Here is a 23564-nt window from a genome sequence, read left to right on the forward strand (position 1 = left end):
AAGTTCCATTTTTTTACTCGATTTTCCTAGGTGGGTTTCGACATATATCTTTGGTAATAACACCATTTTGATTGGGGATAATTTGTGATTAATATTATTTACTTATGATAATCATAGTATATGGATGTATCGTTATTGCCAAAAAGATGAATTGGTTAAGCTAGGAACAATATGTATGTATTTTTCAATAAATTAAAATGTTCAGTAGTTGACTAAAAGATGAGTATTGATATCAAATTTGATATCATGAGTGAGAAACAAAGCATGTTTTGAACCTTCTGCCTTAAAAATGATAAGAAACCAATAATTATTGTCCTTGTTAAGGGGAAACCTCATTTTACAATGAATATAATGTATAGGACAATATTTGATGATCCTAAGTTTAGGTCTCCTTAGTATATATATAGGAGACAAGTGGTACAATGATAATAAAATGGGACCATGAAAGGTTCTAGCCTACATAACAACATAAAAATAGAAATGCAATCACTCAATATCTAGGGCTTAATAAGGGGTTTTAAGGTTAGCATGAGGCTTATATAGGGCTTAACATGCCCCTCTACTTCAAACAATTGTTGTCCCTAACACTTTTCTAACCACTAGTGATCTTGCATGAATGATTCATCTTCCCATGTCACCTCTTCCATTGGTAGGTTCATATATTTGATGAGGTACTCTATAATGGTTGCCTTATTTAGCTACTTAATCCTTGTTTTAAGGATCATTTATGCTTTTAGTATGATTTTCCCTTCTTCATTGAGTTGAGAGGTTCATTCTCTATAGACCAATATGAGGGGGATGTGTAAGTTTATCCGTTCGTCCGTGTCAAGTTGACACATGTCCCTTTATATGTATATGTATATGTATATGTACATATACATATATATACATATACACACACACACACACACACACACACATATATATATATGCTTGAAATAGAAAAATAATGTTAGCTATAATAAAAAAAATGAATATGTTGTAAAGTAATTATAAGTAAAAAAAATGTGTGAGTAAAATGTTTAAACCTTATCATTTAAAACAATATTTCAACAACAAATTTAAATAAACTATTTGAAGATGTTAACTAATTTATGTTGATATCAACTTCATATATATCTATATAAAGAAAAAAATTGTTAAATTAAATTATTTTAATGTTTCATATAAAAAAATATTCAATGTGAGTTATCAATAAAATATTTTAATACCAATGAATATTGACATATACTTAAAAAGAAAAAAAATAAAAAAACCATTTTAATAAAAAATTAAGTTTTTATGGTTAAAATGTTTATTTGGTCCTATATATACTCTATATAGCATTCAAAGATACAATTAAAACAATGAAAAATAACACATTGTATTTTTCACTCTAAAGTAGCTTGCACGTGAAGAAATTTGATCTCTCTCAGCTCATGTTAGATTCGTACTTAAGATGGATCTATGTTGGTTTACCTTAGAATGGTTGTTGGTAACTTTATGATGATCTCTTGACATTGATGATATTAACATTTTAAAATTAGTAAGCACATTTGTGCAACATCTATCCTAGGAGTACTACTCTATGAAGCTAATGATGCTCGTTTTGATGGTAACACAACACAATGTGTACAAATTTTCATAAGATGCCTCGACGATGAGAGAGTGAACCCCTATGGTGTGCCTTTGCAGGTGTACCAAGGTGTCATCTAATGACATCGACTGAACTCTAAGTGTCAATCCTTCTACATTGCGGGTGAACTCCCATGGCTCATTGTACTTCTCCCCTCCCCCCCCCTCCTGTTTGGATGCTCCAAAACCAAATGTGAAACTACTCCTCTACAATGGACTTGTGATTGACCTGGGGGTTATGATGGTACCACATATGCATGCCACACATTTGTAGCATTAGTGATTGTGTACTCATAAAAAGTTTAAAAAATATGCAAATACAGGAAAATTAAATAATTTCAAAAATCCAAAAAATTTGTTTACCAAGTGCACTCCACTATGCACTAGGGGGCAAGCCTAGGTCTATATCATGTATGAAATCCACACCTTTGTATATATACATGTCTATCACCAGAATGTCATTCTTTATCCATTTGAAGTATGTTGATTCAAACCATTACTCAAAGGGTGTACCTTCACTGTTTTGCCACTAGATATGCCCATCAACCCATACGAGGCTCCTCGAGATCTAGCTCATCATTATATTCAACTTGGGGCCTCATGGTCAGAACATACTCTAGGAAGAAAGACATGAGGATACTCCCATACCCAAATTATTTCATTCTTCCTCTTTTGCAATGAGTTAGTTTCTCTTTTATGTTTGCCAATATACTCTTGCACTAGTTGAAAAGGACGAGCTCCATGTATCTTATTTCTAAGTCTATCTGAGCCTTGGTAGCCAAGTTTAGTGTAGTTTACCTAGTAACATGGGTGACAGTGAGGAAAATCACCTTCGTGTTCAATTTTGTTATGTCACAAATGGGCACTTTTTCACCCACGTTTTGCACATCTTACCTACTATATCTAGCCACATAATCATCTACACTTCCTTCTGTAGTGCTCCTCACCCCACTCACAACTACTGGGGCACCACACCTAGACAACCATGTTAAGAAGTAGATGTAGTCTACCTCCAAATGTATAATTTCTTGTTTCACAACAAATTTTCTCATTTTGGGGATCCTAGCAATCTACCAGTTATTACTAGTGTGCTTGGCTCATCATACTTGGTATTTTGAACAACTTCAGTAAGCCACAATCTTTGAGGGCCATCACGAGGATGGGCCATGGCTTAGATGTCATTTTCTTGGTTCTCTCTTTCTCTCCACTCAATCATTATGAATGCATGTGAACAAACATGCACATATAGACAACATTTAAGATGAACTTATCAAGGAAAAAACATGATAAAACCATAACAAATTTTTAGAAAAGAAAATTGTTGCGACAATGTTTTTGTTTTTCCTACACACAACTAGAGTTGATTCACAGATTGGGCAACCACAATTTGTGATGAACCCTTCAACTTTGTTGTTTTTCTGTGACAAAACCACATACACGCAATAGCATCATATAGGAGAAAAAAATCTACATAAAAAATTGATTGAAATTCATAGTGAAAATGATTATTTTGGAGGGTAGGATATTAAAAATTACCTGGTATAAACAACTTGAGAAATGATTTTCGATAGCTCCCACAATCTTTATCCAAAAGTAGAGGTTCCAATGTTAATTTTCTCCTCTTCTCCTATTTTTCTTTTTCCCAAGGTAAAAGTGAGTTATAGGGAAGGTCTTTTTCACTTATATAGAATATCCATGCACTATATTGGGGATATTTTGCTTTTTTATTATTTTTTCTAAAGATAGGGGTCACTTTTTTATTTTATTATTATTTTAATCACTTTATCTACATGAGTATGGTGACCTTTTTTATCTATCTTACCTAGAGTATTTTTTATGGCTTTATAATTAAAATGGGCGTGAGGTACATATAAGCATATAGGGGTAGGTCTCTCACCTCCATCTTTGTTAAATCATTGACCGTCATTGCTATCTTCATTGTGTCTTAAGTCCAACCCCATCAAGTAGTGATATTATCCCGTCTCTTTTTGCATGTCATAACTTGGTGGTAGATCTTTCATGTACATGGATACCCTAAATTAACACCTTTGTTCCATGTTGGTGTCCATGCAACATTATTTTCCAATCTTGGAGTCCTTCCTTTGGTCTTGTTGTGACTTAGAATCTGAGCCTCATTTACTCTTCTTTGTCATCTTCTGGCCTTTCCCGAAGAGGATTCCACCAATTTTATACCTTATGATTATCTCTACATTTTAGCCTTATTTATGCATGTTGATAAGCCTTATTCTCATTTCACCACCATTGTCACACTATGTTGGGACCATTACTTTCTTTCAGTTGGTGTTCTTACCTTTCCTGGAGGGTTCGTTTCCATGGGTTGTGTCACTTTCCAACCTCTTTTCCTCCTTATACTTAGGGTGGTTTCGTCATCTTAGAATTAGTTTCTACCCTTTAAACCATTCGATCCTATAGGACGAGTGTTGAATTCCAAAATTGTCTTCTTTTTTATAACCCTTTTGCTTTCCATTCCATCATTTTCACGATAATTTTTCTACATTTCCAAGCTGAAAAGTCATCTCAGACATGCTCAAACATCATAAAAGATATCAATCATTCATGGTTTACAATCTATTGTTTCTTTATGAAATTTAATCAAAACATTCCTATAGCTACCAAATTGCACACATTTTGTAGCTAACCAAAGATTCTACAGCTACATACATGTTTAGACAGGTTCTAGCATTCTTGAGAAGGAATAAAGGATAGAGGTAGATGGAAAATTATTGACATATGGACATACACCTATCATAACGATATGAAAATTCATTCGGTTCAAGAGATCTAACGGTCAAACCAGAAATCAACTCTCGTTATAATACTCCAATTGTGCACAATATTTAAGGAGGATTGTGGCATTATCAAGTGAGCATGGAATTAGATAAGAAGAATTTGGAATTGATATCTGAAATCAAAATCTTGTCATGATTTTCTCTTTCAGTAGCAAATCATGAGAAGAAAGACTCCAATTTTGATTTAATTTCTTAGTTGTCAAAGTAAAAACTTGATTCTCGACTTATGGCTCTTAAGATAGTTGTTTAATAGAGGATTATAAAAGAACCTGAGTAAAATTCATAGAAATCGTTATTCTTTTTAAATGTGTAATAATTTTCTATTGAAAACTTTGACATTTAATACAAATCATTTTGTTCCTTTCATGATCAATGCTTTGGTGAATAGTTTGATATTTGATTTTGTGCTTGCACTGAACAGGAGGGCCCCATAAAGAGTTATAAGTTAGTTTGGTCTTTGGTTATGTTAGTCTTAACTTATTTCATGAATGGTGTCTTCTTCATTGCAGTTCATTGATGTTTTTTATTAGTATTTTATTCATCAATTTATGGTTTTACCTTCATTAGTTTTGAACAAGTCGAGCGCTCATAAAAGACAAAAATATTTCCTTTCCACAACATTTTATTCAATTGTTTTCACTTTAATTTCATGGGTAATGAACAGAGAAATTCTAATCATAATTATGCACATTAGTAATCCTTTATAGTTACATCTTAGCTTGCTATTTTGTTGAAGTAATTAGATTTAGATTTCCTCTTCTATTGAGTAGAATAGAGATTTTGATTTGCAAGATCATTTAGAATATTTCAATTTCCTGCAAGTAGAATTAGAATTTTGATTCTGTCATTAGAATAGATTTTTCAATTCAGTTTAAATAGAATAATTTTTAATTCTTGCTGCAGTAGATTAAATTTCAATTCAGTTCAAATAGAGTAACTTTTAATTCTTGTTGCAATATATTAAATTTTGATTTAATTTAATAGTTAGAATTTTCAATTGATTTTGCCTTGAGGCTTGATTTGCTTTTCAAAGAGTAATTTTGATGGAAATAACATGTGTGTAGGAATGTTTTGAGTTAATCTAGTTCCATTTACATTTATTTCAATTTCATATTTTAAAATAAAAAAATAGAACTCTTAGCATATATTGTGCACATGCACTTCACAAGTACATGAATCTTGGTTGACAACTAATGAAGTAATTTAACCATCAAATAAATTACCCAACAACAAGTTTCTTTTGTTTCCTTCTTATGCTCATTAAACCATAAAAGACATTGAGTAACCCTTTGTCTCCTTTTAGGGATCATTAAAATTGAATGAAGAAGGAACTATTAAGCTTACTTTTCTTCTCTTTCATGTTCATTAAACTATGAAGGAAATTAAAAAGAGAAAAAGGGGAGGCAATTTACTTGAGTTATCACTCAAAATGGCAACATCAATCACATCGCCCTTGAACATATTACTTGTTTGTGTCATTTCCTCACAACCGAGTTTTATCCTGCCTAGGAGTCATACCATACATATCATTTTGTCTACTCCTACGCTAGTCACTCTTCTAGTGTAACAACCCTAGTGAAAATTCCATGTAATTTAAGTTAATATAGGAAAAAGTAATAATCACAGTTGATGGGACACGTATTCCAAGCTAAATGTTGGGAAAAACATCGTAGTGGGTGTTCATTGGTTTACTATGACTAAGGAAATTGGCAAAGGCAATGGCTAAGGCTTTGGAAAGGAAAAATGGCATTTTCGGCACATTTATTTATGAAAATAATGGAATTTAGGAGAAAAGGAAGGTGAAAGGTCACAAGTTGCATGTGAGGAGGAAAATGAAGGAAAATAATGGAAAATGAAGAAAATAGAGGCCTAATTGATAAAAAGGATTCTGAGAAGCAGTTTGTAACCTTTTGTTAGTTCAGTTTTGGAGCTCCCTCATTATTCTCTCTCTCCCTTACTCTTGGACACTTAGAGTTTTTTTGGAGCACTTTGGCATTAGATCAAGAAAGGAAAAGAAGGCAAGAGGAAGGAAGGAGCAAGCAAGGAAGAGCAAGATCAAGTAGCTACAACAATATTCTTTGCACATACCGATTTGCATGTGTGTGTTACTTGCTAGATTGGACATGCATGGTATTGCATGTGGTTCTTTTGTTGTTATGGCATGGGTTTTTCCAAGCATGATAGTGTTTTCAGCCTAACCTTGCCATTTTCGGATAGCCATGGCGTGATGGGGTTCTCATGGTTTGGTTGAGATGGATTGTCGGATGGATTCGAAGCTATGTGAGGTGGATCTCCAAATGATAGAGAACATAACCTAGTGGTCCCTAAACCAGATTATGGATCATAATAAATCCACTAGCCTAGTAACCCGTAAGCCACACTGTGGGTTGCGGTAAATCCAAGATTATGTTGCCTTGGTGGGCCTAAGAATCCTTGCCGGTGAATTGTAGGATATACGGTAAAGAAAAGAGGTGGATTTCTCTCCATTGGGCCTAGTAATCCCAGGTTGAGATATGTGGTAAAGCCTGGAGAGTGGGTCTCGGTTTAGGGCCTAGTGATCCGGTGTGGATTGTGGTAAAGCCTGAGAGACAAGGAGACAAGAAAATCCCTCATGGTGTAGGTGGATAAATCCAGTGGCATCCATGCTTGTCTGGCCTAGTGATCTGGTGGAGATCATGGCAAAACCTTTTATTACATGTTCATTGTATTGGCCTATTGATCCAAAAATGGATTACGATAAACCCTAGTTTCTATTGATGAGGGTGTGGTGGTTTAGCCTTGGGATGCCCTCATTAGTTATTTTGGTTTGAGTCACACAATACTTGGAATATGGCATGGGGGCGAATGGCTAAAGAGACATTTGGCTCAACCATTATATGGTGAGGTGGAACATGGAGATCCCATCCCGGGTTTGGATTTTGCATCATCAATATGAGGTTATTTCTCGTTGTATTTCTATGAGTATTATACTGGTTTATATGTGGATCATATGGATGTGTTTTCATTGGTATTTTTATTGCAATTACGCTGGTTATGCATATGTTTATGACAATGGTTATGTATGGATCTCATCATGTTTTTATTTGTAAATGAATGAACAATGTATCTATGACCTAATAGATGATAATGCAACAAATGATATAAGGGAACAATGCTTCATAACGATTCTTAGATAATTATGAGATCCCTATGCTTAAATTTGTTGTTTACACCTATAGATTACATATTTGTGATATGTTTGACAAAATGCATGTCATGGATATTAGGGGTCTAATTAAGGGCTTGTTCAAGTATCTAAATTTGCATCATTGCTTCACTACTATCTTTCTTTTCTGAAGGTGTCATTAAATTTTGGGTAGTGACTTGGGCTATGGGCCTGAAAAAGTGGCTAAAATCCCAAGGTTGTCAGCAAAACACTGGAAAAAATAGTCCCTGGACATTTGCATGCCTTGGCATGAGAGTGTCGAGAGCCTCCTAGATGTTGTCAAGTCCATATCATGGGAGCGTTCGACGGTTAAGTGGTCTAAAACCTTGGTGGCACCTAGCGGTTGGTTACCAGAAGTGTTGGGATGGTTCTTAGGGGTCCTGTAGCTAATGTGGAAGGTCTATATGATGTGTTTCCTTTGATTCCATTTCCTTAAGGTCACATAGGAGGTTGAATCTAATCATAGTAGCCTCTCGTCACATGTTTACCCAGGTTGGTCGGTTACTTGGGTAGATGTGGTAGGAGGGTGTTACAGAGTGGAATCAGAGCCTATGGTTCACCCCTCAGACCGAATGGGTGGTGTGTTGGTCATGCATTCATGTCATTTACACATGCGTTAATCATCCTTTTGGTCTATGTGCTTGCTTCATATGCATGATGTCAGGCATCGTTGTAGTGATGTCAACATGTGAATGAGGATGTTGTTCTTATGAAGTATGTCGTCATGAGTGTATGATTGGTTACGTGTTGTTTATGATTGCGTATTGTCAATGTACTTTCGTATGGTTTTTGTTGTCATGCATGAGGTCATGCTATGTGTAGTTGACATGGTCATGCATTTATGACTGGACTCTAGCTAGACTGATGGTTACATGGTTATGTGCTTATGTATTATATGTATATATGTTGTCATGAATATGTTATACATGTAGTATGTTGTTTGGTTGTTTTTGCATATGATACGTCCTCCCCGAATTATGCTAAGGTACGTTGGTTTATTGTGATTTGGTTTAGCTGACATAGTATGCCTTACAGGAAAGAGATCAAATGACTAGAAAGATGGTAGACTATAAAGACTCCCCCTATGAATCATATGAGAAATGTGGTGTTGGGGACTCTTTTGATTTGGAAGACACATTGAGAATCTTGAAGGAAGAAATAAGGAGTTGTAAGGAAAAAAATGACGAAATCATATAGGCACAAGAGAAACAAACAGAGGTTAATGCAATACTTCTTCAGAGTTTGTCAGAATTGCAGTGACGGGGGCCACTTCGGATCAGCCATGGACAAGAGGGCATAAGTAATGGGGCACATGGTAGTAGGTCTCATGGTGGTCACAAGTCGGACATATATGACACGGTTAGAGATGGCAGATTGTTGGATACTCTGGATAAGAGAGGTGATGGATACAGGTGTTATTCTAGTTCTAGTTTTGATAGACATCATGATCGTCATCATTATCATCCTTACAGGAGGATTTATAAGGGATACTTTCCAGATGAGTTTAAACAAGCAAAGCCACCTAATTTTGATGGAGATGTAAAGAAGCCAAAAGATGGAGAGGCTTGGATACTTGAGATGAGGAAGCTCTTTGAGTTGCATAACTACACAAATAATATGAAGGCCGAAGTAGTTATCTTCAACCTGAGAGGTAAATCATACATCTGGTGGGAAGATTTTAAGTAGGTTAGGGACATCAGGACATATGACTTGACTTGGAATGAGTTCAAGAGGCTTTTCAGGAAGAAATACTTGTTAGAAAGGTACTACAATAGTAAGGCCAAAGAATTATATGAGCTAAAGATGGGATCAATGACAAATGAAGAGTGCATGACTAAATTCCTGGAACTATTGAGGTATGTACCGTATCTTAAATATGAGAATGCTAAAGTTCAACGATTTGTCAGTGGATTTCCATTAGCATATAGAGATCAGATTGAGTATGATGAGCCTTGCTCACTTGAGGAAGATATTTGGAAATTGAAGCATTTTTATGAACATTCAAAGCATAAGAATGAATCTCAGCTAGGATGGAAAGGGAAATACAAAGGTAAAGGTAAATGGCAACTGAAAAGAGAAAGGCCTCAAAATGTAGACTAGAAAGAAAATGTGGTACCACAAAAGAAGTTCAATGTAGCTAGACAGGGACATCGATCACAACAACAACATAGAAGTGAGGGTACTGCTCGGTTGAGGTACTTGTCTGACCAACCAAATCTGAATGGTTGACAGGCTAGATGGTTGGCCATGATCAATGAATTTGACTTCGAGATCAAGTACATCAAAGGAAAGGAGAACAGGGCAGCATATGCTCTTAGCAGGTGGGTACAGATAAATCATATAGAAGCTATGAGTTCCTATGGGATAAACTTACAAGATAGGATCTTGTAGAAAAGTTAGTAGAATGTTAGGTATACGGATATTGTGCACAGGTTGCATCAAAGTACAGGTACATGTACAGGTGGTAGTACAGGTATAGGTACAGGTATAGGTATAGGTATAGGTGCAGGTGCACATGATGAGGACTATTATCTTACAATAGATGGATTGGTTAGATTTAGAGACAGGATATATGTGTCAGATAGTAGTGAGCTCAAGAAGGTGATCTTGGGGGAGTTTCATGCGAAACCATATTCAAGTCACCCAAGCTACCACAAAGGATTGACCACAATGAAGAAATTTTATTATTGGTCGAATATGAAGAAGGATGTAGCAGATTTTTGGCTAAGTGTTTTGATTTCCAGCATGTGAAGGAAGAATGTAAGCATTCAAGTGGACTGCTACAGTCGATTGCAATTCCAGAGTGGAAATGGGAGGTCATTTCCATGGACTTTATCATAGGTTTGCTGAAGACAATGAGACAACATGATTCCATCATGGTTGTTGTGGACAGGTTGATGAAGGTTGCACACTTCATTCCAATGAAGTATACATTCTCAGCCAACGATGTAGCACAGGTATTCATCAGAGATGTGGTCAAATTGCATGGTGTTCCAAAGAAGATTGTGTCATACAGGGATGCGAAGTTCACTTCCAATTTTTGGAAGGAGTTGTTTGCAGGTTTGGGCACAGAGTTGGCCTTTAATACAACTTATCATCCGCAGATATATGGATAGACTGAGAGGGTCAACAGGATATTGGAGGACATGTTGAGGATGTATGTGATGCATCAAAAGTGAAAGTGGGAAGAGCATCTTCCACTGGTAGAGTTTGCTTACAACAATGGGTATCGGGAATAATTGAAGATGAGTCTGTTTGAGGCATTGCATGGGCAGAGTTGTAATACTCCCATCAGTTGGTGTGATCAAGTTAACAAGGCATTTATCAAATTGGACGTGTTGGCGAACATGGAACAAGAGATGCAGGTTATAAAAAAAAATTTAAAGGCAGCACATGGTATGGATAAGATCTATGCAGATCGGAACAGGTTGTTCAAGGAGTTCTAGGTTGGGGAACATGTGTACTTTCACATCAAACTGAAGAGAGCTCCTTACGGATTGGATCATGTGCCAAGATGGAACCACAGTTTTGTGGACCCTTCAGTATTATTGAGAGGATTGGGCCAATAGCCTATCGACTTGAACTGCCTCCAACAGTGAAATTCCATGATGTTTTCCATGTGTCATTGCTTAATAAGTGTGTTAAATATGTTGATTATGCGATATATTGGTCTATATTGCAGGTGGAACCAAATGTAGAATTCCAACAGGAGCCTCATTCATATTGCAGAAAAATGTGCTCATGCTCCGGAACCGAGAAATCGAGTAGGTTAAAGTGCAGTGGAAGCACTTTGGCTCGATGAAACTACATGGGAGATGGCAGATCAGATGCGGGCTATGTATCCTTCATTGTTTGCCAGTTGAGGCAAAGCAATTTTGGTATGGTATTTTTTTATATGTATTTGGTATATGTTTTAGTACATGTTTGATGATGCTTTGGTATATGTACATCTGTATATGGATGTAAATACTTCCATGAGATAAGTTACAAAGCTCCAATAAGTGATATGGGTGTCATCTCATTATGATGTTATGTTGTTATATTGTCATGTTGGTTTGCTTTTTAGCAGGGTTGTTACACAGTAATTTGTCACCATTGGTCACCGTCCCTGTTACCCCTGTTTCCGTACTTTGGAGGACGCATTCTGGGACTTGTGAGCAGTGACATAACCTAAAAACACTTGCATTATGTTCCCCTGAGTATGTACTTCATGTTCCCTGAAGACACCTTCTGCAAAATATCCCTGAAAAGTGCCCTTTTTCCGTTAGCACGGGTCCACAATGTCCTACCCGTGCCAATCAATGAGATCCTCAAAAGAGGGTGCGACCATTGGCGCTCTGTCTTAGAACAACACCCGCGCCAACCAAGTTTGGTAATGATTTTTGACAAACGCGCGCCCATATGTTTTTTCCCTTCAAATCACGAAGTCTTTTGAGGATAAATTTCATCTGATAGAGGTCGAGAGTCATCATCTATCCTTGACATCTATCCACAGCGGCTTTTTGGAGATAATGCCAATCCACTATGGGTGTCCTGATGCATTGTATCTTCCTCCCTTCTCCATCTATAAAATCCACTCCTCATGCATTTGATTTGCTAGTTTTTGAATAATGCTAGTTGTGATAACGCTTGTCTTGAATGATAGTAAGAGTCTTGAAGCATAGGGAGGTTATGCTGCAGGAAGTCTGAGAGAGAGAAGGTCTATTGCGAGACATATATAGCTGCTCACCCAGCCAGAGGAGAGGTTCAACGTCAGAACCTTGGTTGTATCTTTCTCTGTTCATTATTCATTAATAAACGACTACTATTATGGTTCCGATCTTGCTGTTCATTATGATAATGTTTGATCTATTTCCTTTCTGACTGAAGTATAGTTGTATTTAGTGGATTTTATGCTTGTTCTCGTTTCGTTCTTTGCATGTGCAGGTATCCATACGCGGGGATAGCAAGGATTGTGACCTGCCGGAGCAAGGGAATGGGAGTATCAACTCTTCTTCGACATTAGCGTTGGACTCCAGGTTGGTTTTCGTAATCCACTTTCAGTATGCAACTAGGAACTTGCATGGTAGCGTGAATTGATTGTTGCTAGACCCATTTTGGGCTAGTGGGATCGCCTCTGTCCGCAGAGGGGATTTACCTCTCCAACAAGGGTGATCATTGTAAATACTGCATCAATTTATGTTGTAAATATCCATGAGTAGTATGATTGTTTTTCAGAGGTTTTGCTGAGGTATAGGTGTGGTTGAACACCAAGGATGGTGTCCCCCAAGGGGGAGTATTCTGTAACAACCCTGGTGAAAATTCCATGTAATAAAAGTTAATAAATGAAAAAATATTAACCATGGTCGATGGGACAAGTATTCCAAGCTAAATGTTGGGCAAAACACCCTAGGTGTCATTGGTTTATTATGGCTAAGGAAATTGGCAAAGGCAATGGCTAAGGTTTTGGAAAGGTAAAGTGGCATTTTTGGCACATTTATTTATGAAAATAATGGAAATTAAAAGAAAAGGAAGGTGAAAGGTCGTAGATTGCATGTGAGGAGGAAAATGAAGGAAAATAATGGAAAATGAAGAAAATAGAGGCCTAATTGATAAAAAGGCTTCTAAGGATCAGTTTGTAACCTTTTGTCAATTTAGTTTTAGAGCTCTCTCATTATTATCTCTCTCTCTCTCACTCTTGGAAACTCAGAGTTTTCTTGGAGCACTTTGGCATTATATCAAGAAAGGAAAAGAAGGAAAGAGGAAGGAAGGAGCAAGAAAGGAAGAGAAAGACCAAGCAATTACAATAATATTCTTTGCAGGTATCGATTTTCATGTGTGTTTTCCTTGCTATATTTTGCATTCATGGTATTACATGTGGTTATTTTATTGTTATGGCATGGGTTTTTCCAAGTGTGATAGTGTTTTCAGCCTAGCCTTGTCATTTCCAGATAGCCATGGTGTGATGGGGTTATCATGTTTTGGTTGAGTTGGATTTCCAAACACTACAACAAAACAGGCAATTTACACCAGGTTTAGCACTAGATTTTAGTGTATTTTTCTCTCCATTGGGATGATCAGCCTGGCACTAAATCTGGCTCTATTGTACAATTTTTAAAGCGTCATTTTTAGTGCCAAATTTTGCATCTTTTTTTACACCAAATTTTGCATCATATTTTGCACCAAGATTTGCATTTGGTTTTACAACAAGTTTTGCTTCTAGTTTTGTGGCATTTTTTGCATCTATTTTTGCATCATTTTTTGCTTCCTGTTTTGTGCAATTCTTTGCTACTATTTTTGTGTTGTAATTTGCATCAAGTTTTACACCATCTTTTGCATCTGATTTAGTGCTTTTTTTTTCATCGAGTTTGTATCAATTTTTGCATCTAGTCTTATGCCATTTTTTTCTTCTAATTTTGTACTTATTTTTACATCTATTTTTGCAACAATTTTTCTGCCCTTTTTTACACCATTTTTTGCATCTAATTTTGCACTACATGTTGAATCTGATTTAGTGCTAGATTTTTCATCTATTTTTGCACTATTTTTTTCATCCACTTTTTCATTTCATTTGTCTCCCCTTTTTGCATCCTATTTTGCATCATTTGTTGCATCCAATTTAACATCATTTTTAACAACATTTCTTGCATCCAATTTTGCATCCTTTTGAGCATCTAAATTTTCACCCTATGTTGGACCATGTGTTGCATCCACCTTTGAATCCCATTTTGTGTCTAATGTTACATTCAATTTTGAGCCATTTTTTTCGTCTACGTTTGCATTTGTTTTTGCACCAAGTTTTGAATCATTTGTTGCACCTCATTTTGCATCCAATGTTGCATCCAAATTTGAGCCATTTTTATGCCCATTTTCACACCATTTTTTCTACTTTTATGTACAATTTTTCACCATTTTTTATGTCCAATTTTGCATCCTTTTTGGTGTCTAATTTTGCATCTTTTTTAGCATCCAAATTTGCATCCTTTTTTCTGCCGCATTTTGTGTCCACATTTTCATCTCATTTTGCACCTAGATTTTAGTCTGAATTTTCATCTAGTTATGCATCATTTTTGGCATCCTTAGTTTCACCATTTTTTAGTCCCATTTTGCTTCTTGTTTTGTGTCTTTTCTTACATCCTTTTTGCACCCAAATTTTCATCCTAATTTTACACCATTATTTGCATCCTCATTTTGGTGTCCATTTTTACATCCTTGTTTGCACCCAATTTGGTATCTTTTTGTATGCCCTATTTTGTTCCCTTCTTTGTGTCTAGTTTTACACCTTTTTTTAATTCTAATTTAAAACCCTTTTTGTCTCATTGTTTGCATCTTGTTTTGATGGCTAGTTTAACATCCAATTCTACTCCCAATTTTGCATCGATGGTTACATCCACTTTTGGCTTCTTGTTTAGAGTTTTACTTTTACTTCCATTTTACTAATTTTATTACATAGTGAAATATATTACAGTCTTTAAATATCATTTTGCTGTAGGATTTAATGCACAGTTAGATGAACATAAAACCCTCTCAGTTTATCCTAGAAACCTAAGATAGACTAATTAAGAGAAAGGTTGTTCTAGGGCTCAGGATTCTTAGTAGATCAAGATGTAGAGTATAGATTAAGAAAAGAAGAATGAATTCATGTGAGTCCTTGCATGCAGGTATTGTTGGAGTTTTTAGTGTAGCAGGGAAGCGCTCTTAGATAGCTCCAAATCTTGGTCCTACATACAAGAGAGAGAACAAAGAAAACTTCACAACATAATACTTGATAATTGAAACTATCATAAACATATAAATGTTACTGAATAAATAAATATAAACCAAAATCCCATACATTCATTTGTTAAATAGGATAAGTAAAGAATGAATAGTAGCATATGGAAGGAAGAACGACTAATCTATATTAATAAAGGAGTTGGAGGAAAGCTACAACCATCAGATACAGTTGCAAGAACACCTCCCCCAACTCCTAGCTCCAAAACTCTCCCTCTCAAGATAGATCTCAGCAACATGACAATACATGAATTCCCATCATTTCCTCAATGGCCAAGCCTCCAATATATAAGAAAGTGAAGGCTATGAAGATTTCCCAAATCCCTCATTATTTCAATTTTGGCAAAAGCTTTGGGTGAATAATGTTTCCTCATATAAAAATGGAATTTTCCACTTTTTAGATGCTTTTGTGCTTAGGAAAAAGCTTCCCCATGTTTTATGGCTCTTTCCCACTTCTGTATGCTATTATTTTTTAGGAAAAATCTAAATATGAGGATAAAGAGATCACATTCCACCATATGAGTTTCCGAAAGTGAACAAGAGTGTCAAACTCTAGTTAACTCAAGCTTTATTCCTTGCATTAAAGGAATTTTCATTGTAAAATGTTAACATTGAATTTCCATGTCATAATGTGTAAGCCAATCAAAATCCTTAAAAATTTAAAAGACATATAGGTGTGACTAGGCAGTGAATTTTTTTTTTTTAATAAAATAACTTACCTAATTTTACTGTGAATGCTGCCCAAGTGACCCAAAACTATATTAAATATTAAAAATAAATTTAATATCTTAATCTATAAAAGTTAGAATATCTAGAATATTTTTAATGGAGGGTAAATCATGGGGTGTTAAATAAATAAATTTAAATATAAAATCCTAAATCCTAAATTTAATTTAAATTTTAAATTTACTTTCTTAATTCAAATTTTATTAAATCTTGTATTGATAAATTAATTTAAATATAAATATAAATATATGGTTATTTTGATAAAAGTGCATTTATTTGAGTAACTTAAATTTATATTTTAAATTTAAATTTAAATTTTCTTAAATTTTGTGTTAATAAATTAATTTCAATATAAAATACATGTAGACGGTTATTTATGATAAAAGTGACGTTTATTTGGGTAATTTAAATTTCCTTAAATTTTGAATTTGCTTTTTTAATTTAAATTTTATTAAATCCTGTGCTAATATATTAATTTAAATATAAAATACATATACAATTATTTTGATAAATGTGACATTTATTTGGGTAATTTTGGTAAAAGAATAATAAAAATGATATATTAAAAAATTGTCTACATGGCATTATTTTATTAGTTTCTTAATTTTTTTCTTAGGTGGTTATTATTTTGGTAACAAAAGTTAGATGAAGGGGACAACTTGTTATAGACTATGATACCATGGTCCTCATGGTACATAACTTGTATTATAGGCTATATAATTTAGGAGAAATGGGCATTTCAACCAACAACATAGTATTCTCCTCCAAGATGATGAGGAGGTATTTTCATGTATAACACATTTAAGAATATATCACAATTCAAATTCATAACTTAGTATTTGTAAACAAATTTAAGGGTAATTGACAACATTCATAAAAAATATAGTAGTATCCTCATATATAACAATTCTCCATCAAAAAATCATTGACAATTTTCAATATACATATATTACTACTAAATAAAAATTTATCATAGATATCATTATTCCAAGGTAAATTCACAACATTACATCAAAAAATAGTAATGTCATCATACATAATCATTCTCCATAAAAAAGCATTGACATGTTTCAACACATATATAAAGTAACAAGATAATATTAATAATATCCTCATCATCCTTAATCAAATCAACTAAGATTCAAATGTGTGATTTTCATATCAAAATATTTCATGAACACCATTATTCTAAGGTGAATTCACAACATCCATCAAAAGATAGTAATATCATCATACATAATAATTCTCCATCAAAATAATGTTGATAATTTTCAATATATACATAAAAGAACAAGATAAAAATGATAATATCATCATCATATTTAATCAAATCAACTAAAATTCAATGTAAGATTACCAAATAGAAATGTTTCATAGATATCATTATGCTAAGGTAAATTCACAACATCCATAAAAAAATAGGAATCTCATCATACACAATAATTCTTCATAAAAAAATTGTAAACAATTTTCAACATATTCACAAGGTAACAAGATAGTACTGATAGTATCATCATCATTATTCAAATAAACTAAAATTCAAATGTATGATTACCATATTAAGACATCCAACTAAATATAAAAAATAATGCATGGCTAGCTAGCACCACGAAAATCATAGCCAAGCTCATCCTCATGATCATTTCCATGATCATCATCCTGACCATCCTGATAATATCATCCACATAATCATCACCAATGCCATCGCCATCATCATCATCATCATCTCTCATATATGATGTAATCTAAACATAGTCTATATCATCATCTTCGTGGTCATTACCTATAGCGTTCTGGAAAAAAAAACAATATTACATGTTAGTACTAATTCTATAGCAAAATGCATATTTTTATTACAATGCTAACAATAAAATGAGGTAGGACATAATAACATTTAATAGTACTAAAAATAAAATGAAAATATGGCTTAAGATATATTGGAGATCCAACTAAGATTACACTTGTAATTCACATTAAGTACTAGAATCATTTTTTAATCCATACAAAGTAGGTACTCATTTGTTCTTCATATTATATTGTGAATGTTTCTTATGATTTCCATGCAGAATTGGTAAATTAATATTTATTGGAAGCTTTATTTCAAATTATAATTGTAATTCAGATTAGGAATAGAAGAAATTTTAAGAAAAAAAGAATGTCACATGAAAAAGTAAATTGTTTTTAATGAAAAATAAGTCGCATACAATATGAATGTCACATGAAATATTGAGTTGTTTTTAATTCATGTGCTTTCTCTATAATAAGATGGATCCTAATGTTCTTTCAAGAACAAATGCTCACAAATAATTACTTCATGTTATCCATTATCACACTTAATCCATTATACCTAGTGATGACAATGATTCCATTCAAATTGCTTTGAACTCTCTAAATATAATGTAAAATAGAAAACTCCACGACCATGACCATGACCGCAACCCCCTCCCTTGCCTTGTCCACCATCAGAGACAATGAACTTGGAGTTATGTCCACGATAGCAACCCCTCCCTTGCCTTGTGTCGACCATTAGAGGCATTGAACTAGGAATTAAGAGTACTCATGTTTTCTTTGCTCTAACTAATCTCCAAGGAATCAAAACTTGATCAATATATCAAGGATTACATCAAGGAATAGATATATCATAAGAGAATCTCAATAGGCTTTGCCAAAAGAGTGTGAAATAACATTTATCTCTATTTTATGAAATAACTCGAGTGAGTGGAATGAATGGTGGGAAACACCTACCAAGGAAAGGAATCTTTTTGGTCCGTCCTTATTTCTATTATTATTTTTGCTTCTTAGAATGGAGGGAAGTGTTTAAAAAAATTCAAAAAAATAATTTAAATTATAATATATATATATATATATATATATATATATATATATATATATATTTGTTTTTTTTTTTTTAAATATATATTCAGTTTAGTATTTTTTTTATTTTCTAAAAAATATATATTTAGTTTCTGGTTTTTTTATAACAAAAATTATATTTTATTTTTATAAAAATGGATTTTAAACATCCATTCATGCTAAATTTTGTTTTTATGATATAAGTTTAAATTATATATAAAAAAAGTAACTTAATGCCATGCGTTGTGTCGCTGAGATGGGTATTATACATCTCTTCCTTGCTAGGTTATAGAATGTGCTTGGGTTTTCTTAATGCAATAAAATTAATTCTTCTCTTCATTATATCTTGAGATGTTCAACTTGCACCTAATAAAAAAATAAAGTTAAAATAGGTTTTCCTTTGTCCTTTGTAGATTTCTTTCCCCATTAATCCTTGTCTTAATAGATTAATTGTCTTATGGTGGCCTTGAGTGGCCACTCCCATTAGTTGCATGATTTTTAGTTTTATGTTAGTGACATTTCTTAGGATTGATAACATGTTATTTAATTTATGAAAATGTGTTATTTTCCATATTATTGTTAAATATTAATATTGAATATGTTGGTTTTGAACATGGTTTAGCAAAAAGTTCCCAAAAGGTTTATAGATTGTAATTTATAATGTAATGCTTCATTGCTTGATGAAATTGTTTTGGATATTTTTTTAAAGATTCATTGATTGATGAAACTTTTATGGATGTTTTTTTTAGTATATTAACTTGTATTTGATAAAGTCAAAAGTCGGCCGAGAGCTAGGGTTTATGCGATCCAGTGTTTGAGGCAGTACTGGAACACCACAGTTTCAGATTGGCAGCACTGTTTCGAAAGGGGCAGGTGCTGTCGGACTGGATGGGAGCAGAGGGGTCCAGTGGGACCCCAACTTTTAGGCAGATTGTTATGCAGAAACAGCAACAGACAATGAAAGAGGGAGTCAGAATAGAGGGAATGAACAACAAGATGCAGAGTGGCAGAAAAAACAAGGAAAAGACACCAATGATGCCTGACAAGACAGAAATTACCTCAGAAGTCAGGAATAAAGAAAAGCAGAACCGAGCAGACACAAAATACAAAACGGCCGCAAAGTCTCAACCCTCAGGAAACGAGGAGGAGCGACCAGAAGAAGACAAAGAGCCAAAAAACAACAACAAGGTTCAACCGGAGAAGGAGGGGGAAACCAGCGCGAACCCCAACAGGACATCTACGACTAGTCATGCCTGTAAGCCCAAGAAAAAAGACAACCTACGGGTAACAATCACTGACCCTGAAATCCAGGCCTACAGGGAGCACATGGCTGAACATGCCATTATTTGTAAATTCATGGGAGTCTGGCCATCTGAAAGGACTCTGTGCCAATGGATAAGACAGCAGTGGAAGCCGAAAGGGGATGTGCAGCTGCACCTGGGGGCTAAAGGATTTTTCACAGTTGTCTTTACAAATCTAGAAGATAAAGACAGAGTTTTCGAAGGTGGCCCTTATTTTCTAGCAGCAGCAGGGTTATATATGAGACCTTGGAAGCCAAACTTTGTCCCGGAAAAGGAATCCTTTACTCAAGTACCGGTTTGGATCAGACTATTCTCTCTCCCAATAGACTACTGGGGATTGAATGCCTTAAAGCAAATAGGCGATAAGCTGGGTACCTTTGTTAAAGCCTCGGAGGCTACTATGCAGAAACGATACACCTCCTATGCTAGAATCTGTGTGGAACTGGATGTGTCCGGCGCACTACATGAAGGCTTGTGGCTCGAGTACAGGGATGAGGAATACTTTCAAGCCTTAGACTATGAGAAAATACCCTTCAGGTGTCGGAAATGCCACGAGCATGGGCATCTGATAAGGGACTGTCCACTGAATAGAAAGGAGGTAGAAGACGAAAAAATACAAAACAACAAAGACAAGAACAATTTCACCAAACCAAAGAACAGGCAGCGCGCCAACAGAAGAAGATCTAATAAAGGTAACACAGAAAGAAATCACTTCAGTAACCCATTTGAGATCCTAGATCTTGAAACTGACTCGGAGGAAAAGCAAAATACACCCAATGTGGAGGCAGGGCAAGAAGGACAGGAAGAACCAGCAGGGAAAGGAACCACGGAAGGAGAATTTAATGATGAAATCCACATGCAGGACAGAACAGCAGAAACGGAAGAAGAAACAGAAATGCTAACAAGTGAAGCGGGGAGTGAGGATCTGGAACTGGAAGAAACCCTAGCTATGGAAGGAATGGACCTAACGGCGATTGTAGAAAGCTGGAGAGCCACAGGGATTGAAGCAGTACCGGAGGAAGAAATCAGGAAGGTCAATGACCTCTTCATAGCACGGCAGAATGCAGAAATAGAGAAACAGAAGAGAAAGTTAGGCATAATCAAAGGAAGCAGCCCACATTATAAAGCAATCCTGGGAAAAACCTCTGGTTCGAGGCATAAACGCCGTAGAGGCCGCAAATCAAGCGGAGAACATCTGCAGGAGCTTGGTGAGATGCTGTTTAACGCAGGTAAGATTAGGCAGCTAAGTGATTATCCGTCCTTCCAACTCAATGTTTAAATATGAAGATTGTATCATGGAACGCAAGGGGGATCAACAGCCAGGCTAAACAGAGGATTCTGAAGCGGCAGATGCAGAAATACAACCCTGATATGTTGTTTCTACAAGAGACCAAATGTAACAGAATCATCATAGATCGCCTACGAATGAAGTTGGGAAGAAATTTTGAAGTCCTAGAGATCGAAAGCCAAGGGCGAGAAGGAGGCTTAGCTACATTTTGGGACACAAGGAAATACCAGATTCTAACAGCTGAAGCAAGCAAAAACTACTTAGCACTGGAAGTTCAACCTACAGGTAATTCTAAATCTTTCCTATGCATCAATGTCTATAGTCCTCAGAAGTTAGAAGACAAGATAAGTTTCCTAGCTTCGTTATCCAAATTTATAGAAAGGCACCCTGATGCTAAATACATATTGGGGGGAGATTTCAACATGATCACCTCCCTCCTGGAGAAAAAAGGAGGCCTCAGAAAACTAAACAGGGATGCGGAGGTTTTCATAAGTTTCATTGATAATGCCAGAATGGTAGATGTATACCCTAAGAGTGGTAAATTTACCTGGAACAACAGAAGGGGGGGAGAAAGGTTAATAGCATCCAGATTGGATCGTTTCTTAGTCTCAGAAAGCATAATTTTAGAGGGAACAGTAGATGAATCGAACATCCTCCCAAGTGGGGGGTCGGACCACTGGCCGATCTCACTAACTGTCGAGCTTCAGGGCACCCCCAGGAATAAACCCTTCAGGTTCGAAAAGTTCTGGATAGAACACCCCAACTTCCTCACGATTGTGGAAAAGTGGTGGTCAGAACCTTTAGATGAAGCAGGATCCAAAATGTTCAAACTTCAAAAGAAACTAAAAAACATCAAAACAAGGTTAAAAGATTGGAATAAAACAGTATTTGGAAATATATTTCAGGAGAAAACTACCATCGAAAACAAGCTGGAACAAATTCAAAAGGATGGTGCGGCAGGTTGCAGAAGTGAAGAGACCATTGAGCAAGAAAAAGAGCTCACTCAACAATGGCACAACAGATGCAAGCAGGAAGAATCATTATGGAAGCAGAAATCAAGAATTCTGTGGCTGAAGGAAGGGGAGCAAAATACTAAGTTCTTCCATAGATCAGCCATGGACTACAGAAATGCCAACAAAATCCTAGAATTAAAAAACAGTGAGGGAGAACTCCTTAGAAATCACAACGAAATATCTGCTTCCCTATCGGATCACTTCAGCTTCATAGCGCAAGAACCAGGGATCAACAGAGAGGAAGCCATCAAAGAAATTACCAATGTCATACCTAAATCCATCACAGAGGATCAGAACTGGGCCCTTAGAAGAGCAATCACTATGGAAGAAGTAGAGGAGGCAGTTAGAAGCATGCCCAACAACAAAGCTCCAGGACCGGATGGATTTACCATCAACTTCTATAAAGCCTGCTGGAACATTGTAAAGCAAGACATTTGGGAAATCGTGGAAGACTCTAGACGCTCCAAAACTATCCTAAAATCTCTAAACTCAACCTTCATTGCTCTTATACCCAAAGTGGAGGAAGCTAACAAACCTGAGAAATTCAGGCCCATAGCCCTTTGCAATGTCATCTACAAGATCATATCTAAAGTCATAGCCAATAGGCTGAAGGCGGTCCTCCCTGGCATCATTTCACAGGAACAATCTGGCTACGTGGAAGGAAGGCAAATTCTCGACAATATTCTGCTCGCACAGGAGATGATCCATTCACTTCAATCGCAGAAAGAAGCCGGCATGCTTATGCAATTAGATCTTTCTAAAGCTTATGACAAGGTAAGCTGGTCCTACCTGGAAGCAATTTTAGAAGCTTTTGGCTTCAGTAGACAATGGATAAAATGGGTCTTAGCCCTCATAAAATCCCCTAGATACTCTATCCTTGTGAATGGCGCCCCATCTGCCCCCTTCAGCCCCTCCAGAGGCATCAGACAGGGTGATCCCCTGTCCCCTTTCTTGTTTGTCATTCTAATGGAAGGCCTAAGTAGATTAATAGCCAAGAAAAAA

This window comes from Pinus tabuliformis, chromosome 1_2 (genome assembly GCF_031772625.1).
Source record: "Pinus tabuliformis cultivar Carrire ecotype Pingquan chromosome 1_2, CPIR1, whole genome shotgun sequence".
Taxonomy (NCBI): Eukaryota; Viridiplantae; Streptophyta; class Pinopsida; order Pinales; family Pinaceae; genus Pinus; species Pinus tabuliformis.